The sequence below is a fragment of the Leptidea sinapis genome, chromosome 12, assembly GCF_905404315.1.
Source record: "Leptidea sinapis chromosome 12, ilLepSina1.1, whole genome shotgun sequence".
Taxonomy (NCBI): Eukaryota; Metazoa; Arthropoda; class Insecta; order Lepidoptera; family Pieridae; genus Leptidea; species Leptidea sinapis.
In genome coordinates, this window is record NC_066276.1 from 8,674,291 (window position 1) to 8,693,816 (window position 19,526).

Below are 19,526 nucleotides of genomic sequence, written 5' to 3' on the forward strand. Positions count from 1 at the left end.
AATATAATATTCCTATATACATACATACATTTGGTAAACGTTAGAATACTGTAATATTGAATATTTTTATAAAGTAACATGATTTTAAATAGTTACAAGTCAGATGTGAATTAAAACTGCAAGAAGAGGTGTTGGACCTCTCACACCAGCAAGAAGCTCACGGTAACAGAGACAAAAAACTCTGTACTGCTCGTTCAGTATATCTCTTAGTACATATTTAGATCAGTGCTTCACCTTTAAAAATTATATATAGTAAAAAAAATAGTAGGCTGAAACCCATTGTAAAAGGAAGAGAATATAACAATAATGAAAGAAAAAATAAATTAGGGGTGATCTGAGGGTGGGGAAGGTAAAAAACGGTTTATCTCGACTTCCGAACTACAAGTTCTGTGGAAGTTGCTAAATTAATAAAAATATCTACAACTTTGGTTTTCACATTTTTCTTTACCTAACCTTGAAATTTATGTGAAAATATCAGAAAACCAAGTATTTACTATTTTATTTATATCATAATAAAATAACTCTATATAGGAGTCTATATAGAGTTATCTTATTTACAAAATTTGTTACATTTTTTTTCTCGTTAGCTTATCTATTCTCATAAAATGTCTTTCATTTGAATTTTTTATTGCTATTTTGCGTGAAAATGTTTTCTATTTGAGATGGATTTAAAATAACAAAACATGAAATTAATTTTATAAATAAATACTAGTTAGATACCTTAACTTAAATCTGCAACCAAATATCAATTTTTGCAGATTATAGAACCTAGAATTAATAAAATTAATTGTATTGGTTTTAAAGAAAGAAACATCTAGCATAATATTTTGAATTTCGGATTTTTTACTTGAAATAAAAAATAATTTATATCGAAAATTAACTTCACATAATATTATTATAATGCAAAGCTTTATCAGCCATACTATATAATTTACGTTATTTATAAATTTAGTAAGGATTTATTAAGATGATTTTAATCCATTATTTTAAACTCAAGAAAGCTTACAATAAATTGCCAATTACGAAATATTGTTATATTGTTGTAGCTATTTCTCTTTTTCATAAAGAAACAATAAAATCATATTTTTTTTCACTTTCTCACAGAAAACTTAAAATATATTATCAAATATTTCCTAAATTTCAAAATAGTTCTCCTACTTTACTATATTTTATATTATTACCTTCAGAATTGTCTTCATCCCTTCGACAAACTGAAAAAACCCCTGTCAAATACTTTAATATAATGTCTTTATATCACCTGAACCTCCATTGCTGGGTTAGTAGTGATAGATAGCGATAGATTTCTCTATCGATACTTCGATATCTCCAAACTGAACATGTTTTTATTACACGAGCTGCAACCAGCTATACTATTCTTTAATAAAATTAAACTAAGGCAATTTTTATTGCAAAATCTCTTCCAGTTAACTCCTAAACTAATGGACCGATTTTTAATGGGGATTAATGGAGTGCAGTTTAGTTCAATTCTCAAGTTGGACTAAACTGCACTCCATGAAGTAATCCCCATCTATTTCTCAAGATAGGATAATTATTATTTCGATTTGAAACCTATAATTATTTTTATTTCTAATATTTATTTCGTATACACATATTTTCTATGAGAAAACTTATTGAAGCACGGTTTGACAGTTCTGCTGTGAAACAACTTTATTATAACAACTGGAGCATATTTTACGAAATAATTTTTGATGTTATGAAATATTATGGACTAATTCATAAAAAAAAGTATTTTATTTATTATGTACAGAACAACGTTGGCCGGGTCAGCTAGTTTAGATATGTTATATAGTTATATATTTGTGACTATATTTTTATTGTACTGTAAATCACTATAAGCATCCAAGTCTATGAATGTAACGTATGCAGGTTCTTTGTATTTAGGCGGTGCATGATGCTTAGGATGGTGAAATGATTTTTTGAAGGTGATGATAATATCGTTATAAGAAGTCTTAGGACTTAGAGAAAGTAAAAATTCATATTGGGTGTAAAGCGCACGCTCATGAAGATAGCGGCAGACATCTACTTTTTGCAATTAAACCTACACATCGGAGGACATACTGCGTCTTACTGAGAGAATAGGTACCTTATCTAGCCAGCTTTTTACTACGCATAAATTAGCCTTTCAAGCTTTAATATTTTAAAATAATTATAACATTCTAGATTAACTCATATTGTGCTTATTTTCTAGATTCAATAATATAACTTGTATATTTAAGGAGAAAATATTCTTTTCTATATTTTTAAGAGTATTTGCTATATTAGTATAATTTCAAGAATATTGGAAGTCATACCTAGGAAAGTTGCTATAATATAACCGATGTTATCAATATTTGCCTAAAAATTTGTCGTACTTGATGATACATAATTCGGGGATATTTATCAAATATTTCTTTCTTTATCTTTATTGCTTGTGACGAATTCTAGTTGGCTTCATAAGATACATAAAAGCTTTAAGGGTAAATGTATACACTTTTATAATAAAGTCCCAGCCATTTTTCAGGAATTATCTTTAAATAAATTAAAATGTTTAATTAAAAAATGGCTCTGTCGTAAGTACTTCTACTCCACAGCTGAATATCGAAGGGATCGGACAGCCTGGGACTAACTGGATTATGATTATATTATAGCAAAAGCAACGACAGTACAATATTGTACATTCAAATAAAAAGAGCGCAAAAAAAAAATGCTGGGAGAGTTTCTTGCGCAGCTTCTTCCCCCTCAGAGTGCCATTTGTTTCCGAAGATGTGGTAGTGTCTGCTATATTAGAAAAGACATCAAAAATAATTCTAAAAGAATCAATTTTGAAAAAATAAATGCCTCTTATTCCTTTTAATACATTAGTACTAATCACTTAAGCGTTCTCATATTGTCAAGTTGCATTTCCTCTAACATCACCATAAGTACTCAGGTAAACACGCCAAATATAACTTCATTATCTACGTAATATAACATGAACATATTATACGAGTAAATAGCATTGAGAGTTCCTCTTTATGATATTCTTTTCACGAAACAATGCCTCGCCGGTGTCTCAATTATCATTTCCTCTCCCTGAGACATCCGGTTTGATTTGTAGAGAAATATAATACACAAAATGTAGTTAGTAATTGTAGTAGGAGGTGCTTAGAGTACGCCAGCTGCAAAGGATAAATTTCACTCTATAAGACAAATCTTAGATATTGTCATATACTAGCTGACCCAGCAAACGTTCTTTTGCCATATTATACATTATTTAGATGAGTTTAAAAAGATAAATGTATAGTATTCTACTATAATTATTATATTCCATTGCCATCCTGCAACTCTATTGCATATCTGTGGATGGCACAGAATAATATAAAAATCACGATTAAAAAACAGGGGTAGAAAATGAAAATTTATAGTTGTTTGTATTGTTAATGCTAAAGCATAATGAGATAAAAATAAAAAAAATAAACAATCAAAAAAAGTTTTTGGGGTGGGTCATCCTCCTATTTAGTGGTATAAAAAACAAAGTGGACGTACTCGACCCAGTCTCGAACAATATGTGGCGTTGACTTGCGACATGTTCTGTTAAACTTTGCTAATAATTGAAAATAAAATGCCGGGTTGCGCAGTAATACTTTGTTAAAATAATACTACAAGAAATAAGAAATACACTTGGATCATATATCATCAGTAAGATTCTTGTATTTATTAATTTCAATGAAACATAACACACAGCGTATGTTACAAAATTCAGAGAAGATTCTATTGAGTGTCAAGATGCCACGCACAAGCATCTAATAGTTGCCGTAATATAAAATCTATTGTTCTTAGGTAGTGTAATACAAGTTGGACCACAGCAGAGCCCAATTCTTAATCGAAAAATATATTTTATGTTTATTTAAGAAAAAAAGAAATAAAACCTTCAGTTTTAGAGACCATTGAAATCACTTTGCAAATTTAGTTTGTTTGACACGATCTGAGTGGGATCAAGTATAAATTGAAACAGTCATGAACATTTACGCGTTCTCGACGTTAAAAGTTATATTAGATAGGCCTATCAATTAAAATGAATACCAATTGACTTATAATTTAATAAGATATTCAATTAATTTATTGTATAGTTTAATATATGCTTCGTGACTTTCTTTTATTAGTCAGAGGTTCAATTAAGAACAATTTATGTTATATTTATAACAGACTTACCTAGGAGGATTTATATTACATCTATACTTATGCAATAAGTTATTTACGCTATTTTTACTCTATCTTTTTATTAACCAAAGTGATGGCTCATGCAATTAATGCATTTTTGCCAACATAGTGGTCGCTTATTAATACCCTTTTTGAAAAAGTATGCTGCGAGGCAATAAATTCTTCAAAGACATTTTGAACTGCCGGTTATTGAATTTTTTCCCCGCCAAGGAGTTATCCAAATTCTGGAAAAAGAATAAGTTTGGAGGGGTCAGCGCTGGTGAATACTTTGGATGACAGAGAACTTCCAATCCCAGCTCTTATAAAACTTGGAAACCGTCTGCTGTGCAGTATGACGATAGTGTTGATTTCAGGAGCAGCGGAGCCGAACATTGACCAAAGCTGGTTGGAGAAATGTGAGCTTCTCCATCATTGTGTTCAATTCTTCATAGTAAACATTTGCAGTGATGCTCATCCCGTTTGGTTAGAAGATATTATGATCACTTTTTTAGGGGTCTGTTTTCGTTTGGGGCATTATTTAGATTCTGAACCAGGATCTTACCAACTTGCTGAGCACTTGCTATGGTGGAACAGAATCCATTTTTCATTGAAAGCATTGAATATGCCTTCGTTTGTGTGCCTGTTGAGTAGTGCAAGGCTCAAGTCGACACATGATTCGCGCTGGCGGTCATTCAATTCGTGGGGCACCCATTTATCTAGCTTTATTACCTTGCAAATTTGACGCAAATGGACGAATATTGTTTCGATGCTGATATCGAGCGCTGCTGCTAATTCAGCTGTAGATTGAGAATCATCAGCTTCCACAATAACTTTTAATTCGTCATTGTCATCTAAAGTTTTCGGTCGAACTCAGGGTTCAATTCGCTAATAAGTCAAAATTTCCAGAACGGAAGCGGGCAAACCAATAACGGGTGGCCCGATCGTTGATATTAGCCCACGGGTTACACCATCACTTGATTGGAAAAGCGCCCGCTTAATTTAAAAGTACAATGAGTTAATAGGAAAATAACAAGAACCCAACTATTATAAATACAAATGAAATCTTTATAGATAGATTCAAACCAAACCATCTTGAAAAGAGACTGGTTCATGTCGTGTACGTAATACTTGACATGGGTCCATTCCAACTTGCAACTTGTTACTCATCTTCGTGCCTGTCTTTACAGATAGTGACAGTGAAGATAATAAAAATAAACCCACGTTTACACAAAATGTAAAACGTGAGAAAAACAATTTTTAGTTTGATTCGCATAAGAATGCTTTATTTCTTGTACGCTTTATATTATCTTATATAACTCTGGTTGTCTATTATCTGTTTATATAAACATCGTCGTTTGCCGTGTGGTTGCATTATATTTTACTTTTTCTGTTGAAGCATATCACATTTCAGAATCAAAAGGATCTTTGTTACGCTCTTGCTCACAATTCTTAGCAACATCAACTTATGACCTTAATTCAAAAGTTCTTTAAAATTCCCTATAAGCTTTTCAGTCAGTTTTTTATTTTTTGACGCAGCTTCATATTTCATAGGTCTTTCTTAGATCATTTATACGTCTAGACAGCTTTGAACACGTAGGACAAAATAGAATTTAAACTATTTTGAGTAAATCACGCACACAAACGCGAAGTGTCATACAAAGCACGAGTGTAAGACGTAGCTTGTCACGCACACTAAACTATTATTCGTGGCCTGTTTTTATCGTTCGTCTAACTGCAAGAGACTCTATCTAGACATATAAATTATCTAATTTTTCTGTTTGTTATATATAGTATTTAAAATTCTGGTTTTAGAGTGATAAAAAATATATTAATTTTATAAATAATGTCAGAACAAAGCAAGTTTTAATTACTAAAAAAAAATCATTGGAGAATTAAAGCAATGTTTTAAGCAATAACAGAGCGACAAATAATATAACCGAGTTAAGAGTCTGTTGTGATTCGTAATATATGGCTTCATTTGCGTAAAAGCTTTCAATAAATGGTGCTGTTGGAAGCGCAATACAACAGTTTTTATTGTAAATCTATAGCCATTGTGTATAATTAATTTGATTGTAACAACGTATTAATATTCTATAGATTTGCAGAATTGTGTTCAAAATAAAAGTGCAATGAAATATAACAATACATTTAACTGGGTGAGATATTTATATAGAAATACAAGCCGTTACCGCCCGATTCGCTGGGCGAATTTTAAAAGGAAATAAATTAAATTTTATTCATCTTATTACAAATACAATTAAAAAATTAGTAATAATTTAAAAAAAAAAAATAAAATCGCATCGAATGGTGGTAATTTCATGTCGATACGATCAGTGGTTTAGGCGTGAAAGAGGCCCGAATTCAGCCTTAATTTTACTGTAAAAGATTAAAAAAAATGGCTTTCTCTATTAAATAACAAAGTGTAACAAACCACCATTGGCTTCGATATTAACCTATATTTTGACATTATTACTTTCATTTAATGATTTTTTTTGTGAATGTAAACTAAGTATCGAATATTCTATATCTAATTATATGTTTATATAATATAGAGTGAAATATTATTGTAGTTGTAACCATCTGGTAATAATAAGCCATTCTACTGAGGAAAGATATATTAAATTAAAAAAAAAAAATTTGGGGAATAAAAAGTAGATATTGGCCGATTCTCAGACCTAAGACCTCAGAGTGCGGCCGATATTAATACCATCTTTGTGCTGCAGAAGAGGGCTATTTAGGCGATTTATAACCTAGGTCGTAAAGAATCATTAAGAGAAAAATTTTGACTGTTGCTTCTCAATACATTTTTGATAATGTTCTGTATGTACATAAGCACATTGAGGAATTTTCTAGAAACTGTGACATTCATAATGTTAGCACGAGGTACAAACATAAACTTGTTATGCCTACCACTCGGTTGGGTCGAGTTAGTAAGTCTTTTGTTGGGCGATGTATATGCTTCTACAACGTGATCCCAGAAAATGTACAAAACAAATGTGTTAACAACAAGAAGTGTTAAAAAACGTTTGTGTGGGAAAGGTTATTATAGCATAAACAATTTTCTTAAAGCGCTATAGTCCTAAAAAGTAACATTTTTGAAAATCTACTTGAAATACTTCTACAAATACTACGGTTCCAATTTTTTGACATGTTTATCTTCATTTCTTTATCTAAATTATTGTAGTTTCGAAAATAAGATTACGAAAAAAATCTCCATAGATAAATTTTTTGAAAAATTGGCTTTTTTATATGAATTGAAAACAATAAAAATATTTTCATAAAACTATGACGGCTATAAACACAAAACTTATTTTATTAGTATTTATAAATATTCATCGTGGGTTTTATCAATTGTCTTTGTGAATTATTTTCTATTAATTTTTTTCGTAACAAACCAAACGCGACGCCTTGGTTGCATGCTCGCTCATGCCAGCAGTACGCCTGTGACCACTGTCAAGGACGGTGCTGTGTTCGTTTCTCTTGGGCTCGCATTACGTAAGATTTTATCAAAATTTTACAAAATTAGTATTGCGCGGCGGCCATCTTGGATTTCAAAAATGATCCCAAATTCGTACTCTGCCACCTCGAGTACCCCGGACACGATATCCATATTGCTGAAATCATAATTTTGTGCGGCGGCTATCTTGGATTTCAAAAATGATCCCAAATTCGTTCTCTGCACCCTCGAGAACCTCGGATACGATATCCATATTGTTGAAATCATAATTTTGCGCGGCGGCCATCTTGGATTTAAAAAATTATCCCAAATTCGTTCTCTGCACCCTCGAGAACCTCTGAAGCGATACCCATATTGTTGAATACATATTTTTGCGACGCGGCCATCTTGGATTTCAAAAATGATCCTTAAATAGTTCTCTGCACCCTCGAGAACCTCGGACACGATACCCATATTGATGAAATCATAATTTTGCGCGGCGGCCACCTTGAATTTCATAAATGATCACAGATTCGTTCTCTGCACCCTCGAGAACCTCGGATACGATACCCATATTGTTGAAAAAATAATTTTGCGTGGCGGCCATCTTGGATTTCAAAAATGATCCCAAATTTGTTCTCTGCTGACTCGTGAATCTCGGATACGATATCCATAATGTTGAAATCATAATTTTGCACGTAATATAACATTTCTTCTTCAAAAAGATTTACTTCAAAAATGCATAAAAAATATCACAGTAATTCGTACTCTAGCGCAACTGTAAGTTTTAAAAAATATTACGCGGTCCTTTCGGGTCGGCGGTCGTTGACCCGCATCGCTCGGTTCGTTCTCAGCCATGCCCGTGTCCATGCGTACCTATCGAATCTTACGTTCGACTGATTCGTACCATACATTACCCCTAATTCCTCAATGTGTCCTAGGTACACCATAGTACTGAAGTAGGCACATAGAGTATGTTGTACCTTGGCCATAAATCTATTTTTTCGTTTTAATTATTAAAACACATGTAAGAATGCAATATACATTTTTGATATTTTGATGGTGAATACTCAAATAATTGAACTTTCAAAATATGCAAAAATGTTGTGAGTACAGTTCGTCAAATAAAAATAACAAAAATATAATATACTTAAAAAACTGAAAAACCTAGGTACAACAGGTTCCTCTACTCCCAAAAGTGATATGAATGACGTGATATGATTTTGTATTGAAGATTAGAAGGTCCTTCTATTGTTGTAGAGATCGTTTATATAAAATAAATACGAGCCAATAATATTATACTTGTAACATTGATATAACGTACGTGGTGCCTGAATCTTATTTGAACTCACAATTGAGCATCTCCATACCTCTAGGATTTCGCAAGTACTTATCCTCTGCAACTCAGGGTATTCTACCATAGAGGGAAGGGCACAAAACTTTCTGTACCATATATTATTAGACCTGAATAAATAAAAATTATTATTATATATTATCACGAAATACTCTCCGACACTTGATTACATTTCCTGTCTCCAATTGATAACTCTTACAGAGAGCTTATTGTAAAAAGAAACATAATATTATATTTCAACATTTAAATTTATATTTGTATAATAAGTATTTGCAACAGCAATGACGGAATAAAGCTAGCAGTTCAACGCTGCAATTGCAATGATCTATAAGCTGGCCATTAAGCTGATGAATTGGATAGCGGTCTCTGAAATCTAGAGAGGTGTGGCCTGAGCAAACTACAGACAAAACGGCTAATTTGGAAGCTGTGTGAAATGTGGCGATTCAATCAGCACAAAGCGACGCTACAGCCGTCCAGTTCACTAGATGTAATTAATAGTACTTGCATTGACTGACATTGCTTACATAGTTTCTGAGACAGACTAGTTAATTATTTATTAATACGGCTTTACTCACGTTTTTGTCGTTGTCGGTACCGACTAGTTTCGGACCATTCGGAAGTCCTTCATCAGGGTTTAATAGAGACAAGGTGTGGGCTCTGCCACCGACTTGGAAACTAGTGTTACAAAACGCGTCTCGCAATAAGACCCATAGTGCCGATGATCACATAGTGGACATTGTGACATCAATAGTGGCGTAGTGTCAGTGACAGGGGGGTGCAACTTCCCTACATTGGCACATAAAAAAAAATTGCATTGAAAGTGCTGCCACCTATTCTATTAGGTACGCTGCAACTTCACGATGGCGATAATTCAACATACATGATAGATGGATAGATGGAGCTAGTGATAGCAAAAAACTCACTTAACTTACTTATTAAAGACTTGACTATCGTGTTGTAATCATTGAAAGGCTCTCCTTGCCCTGCAGACGTTGATCGACTCGTCACGGACCTCAGCGCAACAGTGTCCAATGCGCTCCGAGAGTCCAGACTCGACGCTGCATCTACTCGTAGACAACCCCAGCTCCCTGCCTACATACAAGCGATGATCGAGGAGAAGAGGAAGCTGCGAAGGCAATGGCAAAACCTGCGGTGCCCGACCATGAAGACTCGGCTGAACGCTCTGGCTGCCAAGATCTCAGGCGCACTGGAGACAGTTTCAGACGAATCCTGGCACTCCGCCATTGAGCGAGCCGGTGACGACTGGTCTGGCATGCATCGCCTCTGCCGCCAACTCTCCGGGTAGCCCTCCCCGATTAGACCCCTCATGGCCAGAGACGGAACCCCACGTTACCGAGCTGAGGATCGAGCGGAGATATTTGCGGACTACCTGGAAACGCAGTTTACACCCAACCCGACCGCAGATGTGCAGCACGTAGAGACCATTGAGCTACATATGAAGAACTACTTCGAGTTGCCGATAGTACCGACAGAAGACCCCGTCGTGTTCTCCCCCGGACAAGTCCAAACGATGATTCGGCGAACTAGACTGCGCAATGCACCCGGCCCTGATCGAGTCACCAACGAAGCCCTGCGTCACCTACCTCCGCGAGCAATCGCGACGCTGACGCGGCTCTTCAACGGAATCCTCCGTACCGGGCACTTTCCATCATCGTGGAAGCTCGGCCGAGTCATCCTGATTCCCAAGCAAGGCAAGAACATCATGCTGCCTGGGAGTTACCGGCCCATCACTCTTCTATCCACCACCTCGAAAGTCTTTGAGAAGCTACTGTTGCTGCACATCACGCCGCATCTTCAGCCACGCGACGAACAGTTTGGTTTCCGTGCCGAACACTCCACCACTTTACAAGTGACGAGGTTACTGCACCATCTCGCTACCGCCTACAACAAGCGAGAGCAGTCTGTTGCAGTATTCCTCGATATGGAGAAGGCGTTCAATCGCGTCTGGCACGCCGTCTATCTCTAGTATATAGTGTATTATCTATGGTCAGTGATACCGTACTTGTCATCACCAGCGCATCCCGCGCCCCCCGCCCTGTCCAGCCGCGCATTACGAGGCCAAGTCCGCAGTAAGAGGTGTCGTACCTCGGAATGGTCCAAAACTAGTCGGTACCGACATCGACAAAAACGTGAGTAAGGCCGTATTAATAAATTATATTACTATTAATACTATTCATTAAACTAATCATTATATTAATGATTTGCGAGTATTGATTGGATCTCTCTGTTACGATGAGACATCAAACTATCGTGCATCTCTAGGCCTTTTCTCCTTAGTCTTCTTAAATTATGGAAAGATTCCATGGAAGTATGTCAGACACATGAATATGGAGATTAATATCTCTGCCCCCCACGGGATGGTTTTATATACACGTCTATTTACATTTTTTTATATTACATAATATGCGGGTTGCTTTAGGTATGAGTGAAGATTGAGACTTATCTTCAAGTCATGTGTCTTCAGATTTATTTCTTCTTTAGAGCATTTCAGTTACATGACCTGAAATACTTACCTAAATAGTTAGGTTAGGTTAGGATAGCACAGCGTTAAAAAAAAGGTTAGGTTAGGTTAGGTTAGGTTAGGTTAGGTTTGGTTAGGTTAAGTTAGGTTAGGTTAGCTTAACCAATTAGGAAGCCGCGGTAAAATTAGAAAAATATTTTTTGTGACATTCATATTTGTCATTTTCGTTACCTACATGAATAAGGTGATTTTTGATTTGATTTATTAATAACATTAGAATTTACAAATTTTATTTTATTAATTTTTAGTTCATCATCATAATTGTAAATTTGATTTAAAAAAATAATATGAATATTAGTAAAAGGTTTACAAAATACTTTTCGATACAAAGATACCTTTTTATAAGCCAATGAAGCGGATAAATGCAACAGTAATTACTTTAAATTAAGTGCAATCTGCAAGCCTTTATCGTGAAGTGTCATGAAGTGATCTGAAAGCTTGTTTGCCTTCCTCACTGAGCCCACAGTCCACAGAGACGCAATGATAAATGTTACGTTTGTGACCAAAACCCATCAAATAAGTCTTTGTTATATTGCGATTTCGTGGAATTGTTTTTACTGTAAATAACAGCAGTCGATTCAATAATGTTGACGGTTGTACATTCCGAGAATTTGTGATGAACCAGTACAAGTTGAGCTACAATTAAATTGAAGTGTGAATTTTAGTATTTTTTAAGTATAAAAAGTGATTAAGTAATGGCAAATTTTAGATATCGAAAGATTCTAAATTCATTGTGTGGCATCAACCTAACTCGGCTTAACGTGCTAAAAAAATTTTCACCTTATAAATTAAAATACTATACGATAATTTATATTTATACATTTAATTATTTATTGCTTTTCAAAATAATTTATATCATCTAAACACGACTCAAATAATGGATGCAGCACCTTACAAATTAATTTGTTATGTATATTACAGCCATTATAAAATACTCTATTTGATTGAATAGAGTTTCTTGTATGTTCTTCTCACGAGCTGAACTTTTTCCTAACATGGTAGATTCAGTAATTTAAAAGAAATATTTGTCGTGACGCTTCAAAAGTTTAAGCCTATTTGAACCAAGTTTATTTGACTTTGATTTTTGACTTTGACTTTATTTAAGTAAATCAAAAGGTAAAATGACCGGAAGAAGAGCCGTTACGGGAAGAAGTGGTGGCAGCGCAATATTCGGGAACGGACAGGAATTACAAATATTGACAGCCAGCCTTTACTAGTTGGACCTGAAGAAGAAGACAAAGGTAACAATTGATTAAAGATAAAATTGCTTAACCCTCATTTACAACAGCTATTTCACAAATAATATATACACATGGTTATATTAATTTTCAGTTTTCAGTTTTAATTATGAAGAAAAGTACAAATAATTTATTAATTGTGTAAATGAAAGTGGGTATTTTTTTATTAAAAGTCAATATAAAATAACTATCGACATTTAAGTGTTATTTACTTCCAATCTTCAGGAATACTATTTAATTTAAAATTATTTGTCCTACATTTATTGCGATTATAACTTAATTCAAATCTTCAGCATTTATTTCTACCACGTTATATAGGATAATAATAATTTTATAATTATTCAATAGGTTCTTTTACCTTTCCTGAAAAATTCAGGATATTTTGTCACTGGACAATTTCTAAAATTGTCACCTTATATACGCGGTTTTAATTAAAACCGTTGAGACGAACTAACGACGATCCGTACCCGTGAAAATACAGGTCTAGAAGTCTCGGACCGAATTCGTGGCCTAACAATGCCTACGCACTAGTCCGATCTCTGATTCAATTCCATGCAATTCAGGGTCTACTTTTTGGCATACGCATTTTACTCAAAGCCATACCTTTCAATCGGCGTCAACTTCTGGCAATGCTATTGTACGTACGAAGGCGCAGAAGAAGTAAAGAATTCTAGGTGCACCCTCTCTTGGAGGACCGACGTTAAAATGGAGCTTTTTACAATCACCACCCAGTGTTACGTCAATACAACAGGAAATTTATAATTACTACCGAATGTGGTCCAGTTTTGATTCTATTTTACATCACATAAAAGATAATATTTTTGATAAGACACCAAATTAAGACAAAGTATACTGCCAGAAGTAATGCTTGCAGTCACATTAAGGTAAGTAAAACTCAGTTCATAATCTGATAATATTTATTATTTTTCCCTATAAGTTCTTATGAAGATTAGAAAATAAGAAATATTAGATCTTCATAGAACATTCTGAATTTCTTATTTATAAGTTGCTGATAATACAATTAACAATTTTATGACTAACCTTGAATTATAAACCATTTCCCTTAATGGAAATATTATGATTTGAAATGATTTTACAAGCCTCGACCAACTTTCAAAGTTTGTTTTTGAAGGTTGTCTAAATGGAATATTGTGGAAGATTTATTAGAAGTCCGACACGACGAAGTTACTACGGGTGTTTGATAGATGAGATAATAGTAACAGAAACCAAATCCATTTCGATATTTTTTTTATTTTATGGTAGACAAGAAAATATAATACGATTCCAATTTTACTAACATTTCTAAACAAAGCGTTTCACCCATGCGTATTTATGATTACAGCATTTGTATCTTGACTTCTCAAGAGAAGTCAACATAACAAGTTGGAGAAAATAGATAAAACACAAAACATTGACAAAGATAGATTTTGGGAGCCTTTATTATCTTGCCATCAATTGTTTCTTGAATAAATAATTGTATTGGAAATTGGATTTATTCATCCAACAGAGATGGATGAATTCCCAAGATATTCAAGAGTATCTTAAATAATTAAGAGTATTTTTTAATTTCTAGTTTCGATTGTTATTTAAACGACGGGTTCACAATGACAAGGACTCCGTTATCTGTGCGTCCGTATGTCTGTTAGCGGGCTGTCTCATGATAAAATATCAAACTGTAATATTGTTGAGTGTGTATTACTGTTATTGCATGATGATACAGAAACCAAGATGGCCAATTTCAAATATATATATATATATATATATATATATGTAAAGAATAAATATAAATACATAAAAAGTACTATGTTACATTTTATAACATACTCGCACTTCAAGGTCGATCAAGGTCAAGAAATTCTTCTTAGTCTTTCGGAATGAATATCTAAAATTATTACTATGAAAGCATGTACATTTTAGTTTTTATAAGAAAGGAGATATAAAATTGATCATAAAACCATAAAGACTAATAAATACAACCTAAACAAACCATTTATTCTAAAATATAACGGGTTTTCAACTTAATAACTTAATATAAAACACAATATGAATAATTTATGCATGTTCTTATAGCTTGTTTCGATAGCTTTTTATATTAACTAAATAGCTTAACTTAACTTTTTTCTTAATTATAACATTATTATCTTAACTATAAGCATTATTTTGGTAAACATAAAATAATACGCACTAATACACTTTCGCGTGCGTAAAATTCGCGCGCCAAAATCGCTCGGTAGTCAACCTGGTTGAATCGTAGATGGTCCGGATCGCAATAAAACAAAATATGAATAAAGTACATGCAACGTTAATTCATAATTTTGGTAAACACAAGTCAAACTCTAGTTTTCTTATCTTATTATACCTAGGTTATTTTAGGTAGGTACATAAAACATATCTCTCATAGTTTTGCATTTCTGACATATATCAATTCACACACAAAATTGTAAAAATGTGATAAAATAAAGCTTTTCAACTATATGGTTCCAACCGTCGTCAACAACCGTCCTTCACATTCCATGTTGTTGTCACATTATATGGCGCACGTTTGTAAATCATACTTTTGAAATAAATATGAAATTCGTTCATTCTTTTGAGTAAATATTTGCTTTAAGGATATAACTAGCTGATCCAACAGAGGTTGTTCTGTACTTAATAAATAAAATATCGTTTTTTATGAATTTGTCAAATAAGTTTTCATAACATCAAGAATTAATTCGTAAAATATGCTCCCTGTTGTTATAATGAAATTGTTTCACAGCAGAACTGTCAAACTGCTGTGACGATCTGAATTCTTGATTGAAAAGTCTCATTCACCCAGTAAGTTACAGTCACTAGCTTTATGTGCTTAGAGGTCTTAGGAAAAATAAACTCAATAGCTAAGATATCATGATAAGATTTGATTTGTAATATATAATATACTAGCTGACCCGACAAACGTTGCTCTGTACATTATAAATAAATACTGTTTTTTATGTATTTGTCAATGACGTTCTGAATTTGTCAATAATATTTCATAACATTAAGATTTATTTTGTAAAATATGCTTCCTGTTGTTATAATGTTTTATTAAATTGTTTCACAGCAGAACTGTCAAACCGTGCATCACTAAATCATACATACATCTCTCTATGTCCATACAAAACAAATATTGAAAATAAAAATAATTATGGGCCCCAAATCAAAATAAAACTATCCTATCTTTCAAGTTGGACCAAACTGCACTCAATGAAGTAATCCCCATTTAAATCCGTCCATTAGTTTAGGAGTCCATCGCGGACAAACAACGTGTCACGTAATCTTTATATATATAATTCTTGTGTGCGTGTGTATGTCACTGAACTCCTCCTACACGGCTGGACCGATTCTAATGAAACTTTCTGTGTGTATTCAGGTGGATTCGAGAATGGTTTAGATTCACAATTGAACTACCTCCTAAACGGCTGGACCGATTTTGATGATATTTTTGTGTGTTCCAGTGAATTTGAGATTGGTGTGTGTCTTCAGGTGGATTCGAAAATGGCTTAGATTCACAATTAAACTACCTCCTAAACGGCTGGACTGATTTTGATGACTTTTTTGTTTGTTTCAGTGAATTTGAGATTGGTTTAAATTCTCAATTCCGCCCATATAATATAATTCTCCTGCTCATGTGTATGTTAGTGAACTGCACCTAACGGCTGGACCGATTTTTAAAATTTAAAACATGTGTACAGGACAACGTCTGTTGGGTCCACTAGTTTATATATATTATAAGATAGGAAGCATATATACAGTGTTGTGGTACCAGGCGATCACAGTTGAAGAAGAGATTGTCTTATGTATGACGCGAGTATTCCTTAATATATTCTGATGTCATGCGCACGATGTATTACAACATAGATACCAGGAGAATATAAATATAGTAGCGGTTATAGTAATGTCTTTCATAGTGGTTGAATATATTTGTCTCATTAATATATTATTCGCAAACCCAAACTAATGTGTAATAACGACAATGCCTCCGCAGTTTCCGAGTAAAAAGAGACAACCTTGAAGATAGATTACTCCTCTCGCACCAAAGATTTAGGTTTCACGAAAGCTATACACAGATTTTTAGTCCTTTGCCAACGTATAATAATATATGCATTGAAATTAGGCTCCACTTATTGAAGGAGCTTGAGAAATAGCCAGAATTTGTCAAATATTATAATAAATTGCATTGATATTCCAGAAGGAACAAGATTTTCCGAACATCATTAACATTTCATCAAGTTGCATAGATCAAACGGATCTTGAATTCACTTCAATTGACGATAACTAACTTTTGTAATTTAACTTTTTATACATATTTTTCATATAATATAAAAATATTCGTTATCAATGAAAAGTATTATTAAAGAATCAGATATAGGTATAATATTCGAAGTGACTGGAAAAGGTATGTCTACCTTTTATTTCACTTCTTTCCTTTTATTTTTTTTTGAAGCATAGATGTTGTTATATAATGTTATAAAACTTTTATGAAAAATTATCTAGGTAATGGTGATAGTTACTTTAAACTCCCTTGCGTGGGTAAAGCGGAGTTAGCAGATATAAAAACAGAGAGAATAAATCGACTTTATTTTGTTCTATGTTGAGATATAAATCCCGAATCGTCGTTCTTATTATAAGGCATAAAAAGCATTTATTTTCTCAAAATTGGACTTAATTTAATTTTTATTAAGAATTATTTTTGATATCATTTCTAATACTACCACCAATTCGGAAATAAATGGCACTCTGAGAAAGAAGAAGCGGCGCAAGAAAATGGGGTTATACCCATGGTAACTTTATTAATATTTGAATTAAGTAAATGTATGTAAGTATGTAATAAAACCTTAAACTTAATAACTTAATTACATTTAGCTTTTTATATATTTTCGGGAAATTGCAAAATTTAAAATAAAATAAAACAAAATTAATCTTAAACTGTTTGTTTCGGATTAATGCAATAGGTACGGACAAAAATTTGTGTGCAAATTAAATGAGAAAGCATATCGTTACACACAATAATTGTCATTATCATATTCCTAACAATTCCGTACATTAATAGTTCATCCTGCCTTAGATATCAAGTTAGAGTATAATCTGTGCGACAAATTATTAACTTTGAAATCATCATTATTAATGGTTCTAACATAAAAATAATTAAGAAAGTTTTGATAAGCACTTTTCTTAAATATAATATTTTCTCTTTGTGATGAACTTCAAAAGAAAATGTTTGTATTGATTAGTGAAAGCTATTGTATAGAAGTAACAATGACAACTTTTTCGTTCTTCGTCATGACTTCAAAGGATTTAATCAATTTGGAGACTTTTCCCAGTCTTCCCAGATAAATAATTATTATAAGAGTAGGCACTTTCTCTTGAGACTAGATTTTTAGTGTCATTCAATTGTTTTCTGCGCAATAAATTAATACCTTTTTGTTGTTCTTTTATTCATCTTAATACTTAATACAGAGGTTCTTACTGAGATTTGTAAAACAAATTAATCTAACTACATTTGATTTTGAAAATGGTATTACTGTTTCGTATATATTTCAAATATGACGTTAATTTTATCCGCAACAGAGCGAGGTGCTTTTTAACCGACTTCAAAAAAGGAGGAGGTTCTCAATTCGTCGGTATTTTTATTTTTTTTATGTTTGTTACCTCAAAACTTTCGACTGGGTGAACCGAAACTAGAATTAGATTTATTTATTAGATTGTATAAAAATACGCAATTATTGTAAAACTTTTTAGTGTATATTATATATATCTATTGTTTTGGAAGTCGGTTGTTTTTTTGTAAAAAAAATTTTATTTGACGTCAAAATTCCCGGATTGAAAACGCATAAACCAAATTCGTCCTATTCTTACTGACACTACATTAGGTCCATAAATGTCACAGTTATTTTCGCGGCTTGCGCCGTAATTTTTCCTCGTTTGATTTTTTTTTTATTGGGATTTTATGACCTGGTAACTAAGACCTTTAAGTCAAAATGATGTTTTATGGATATCATTCGCAGCCTGATAGAAACGGCTAAAGTGTGCACATTTTTCTCCTTAGTTTTGTGTCAACTGTCACTGTCTGAATTGGGTTCTAAATCCAACATCTGAACTCAATAAATGTTTTATATTGCTGCTTATTGATCAACAATACTTTAAATAACTGGAGTAAAAACAGCAATGTATAGATATAACCGTCGCAGCTTAATTTGTAGGATGTTCCATATTTCGGCTTTGTTTTATCAGACGTGATTTGTCTATATGTATATAACGTCATTGCTTATCTGTATATATATAAGAGAGATTTGATATAATATTGACTCATCATAATATCTCTGGAACCATAAGGCGTACAGACCTTTTTTTATGAAAATAAGGCACGAGATCTATTTCTGCCGTGAAGCCGTAATGTGTAAGCATTACTGTGTTTCGGTCAGAAAGGCGCCGTAGCTAGTGAAATTACTGGTCAAATGAGACTTCACATCTTATGTCTCAAGGTAACGAGCGCAATTGTAGTGTCGTTCAGAATTTTGGGTTTTTCAAGAATCCTGAGCTGCACTGCAACAACGGTATCAATTACCATCAGCTGAACGTCTTGATCGTCTCGTCGCTTATTTGTATAAAAAAATTAATGTAAGGTTCTGTGAGAAGGTTCATTATATTATATTACTGTAATAAAAGATAAATATTACTATTATAATAGACTTTTCCTATGCTTTTATTATATTATACTATGTTCATTAATCCGCTCGAAACCAATTTCAGTTAAGTGAA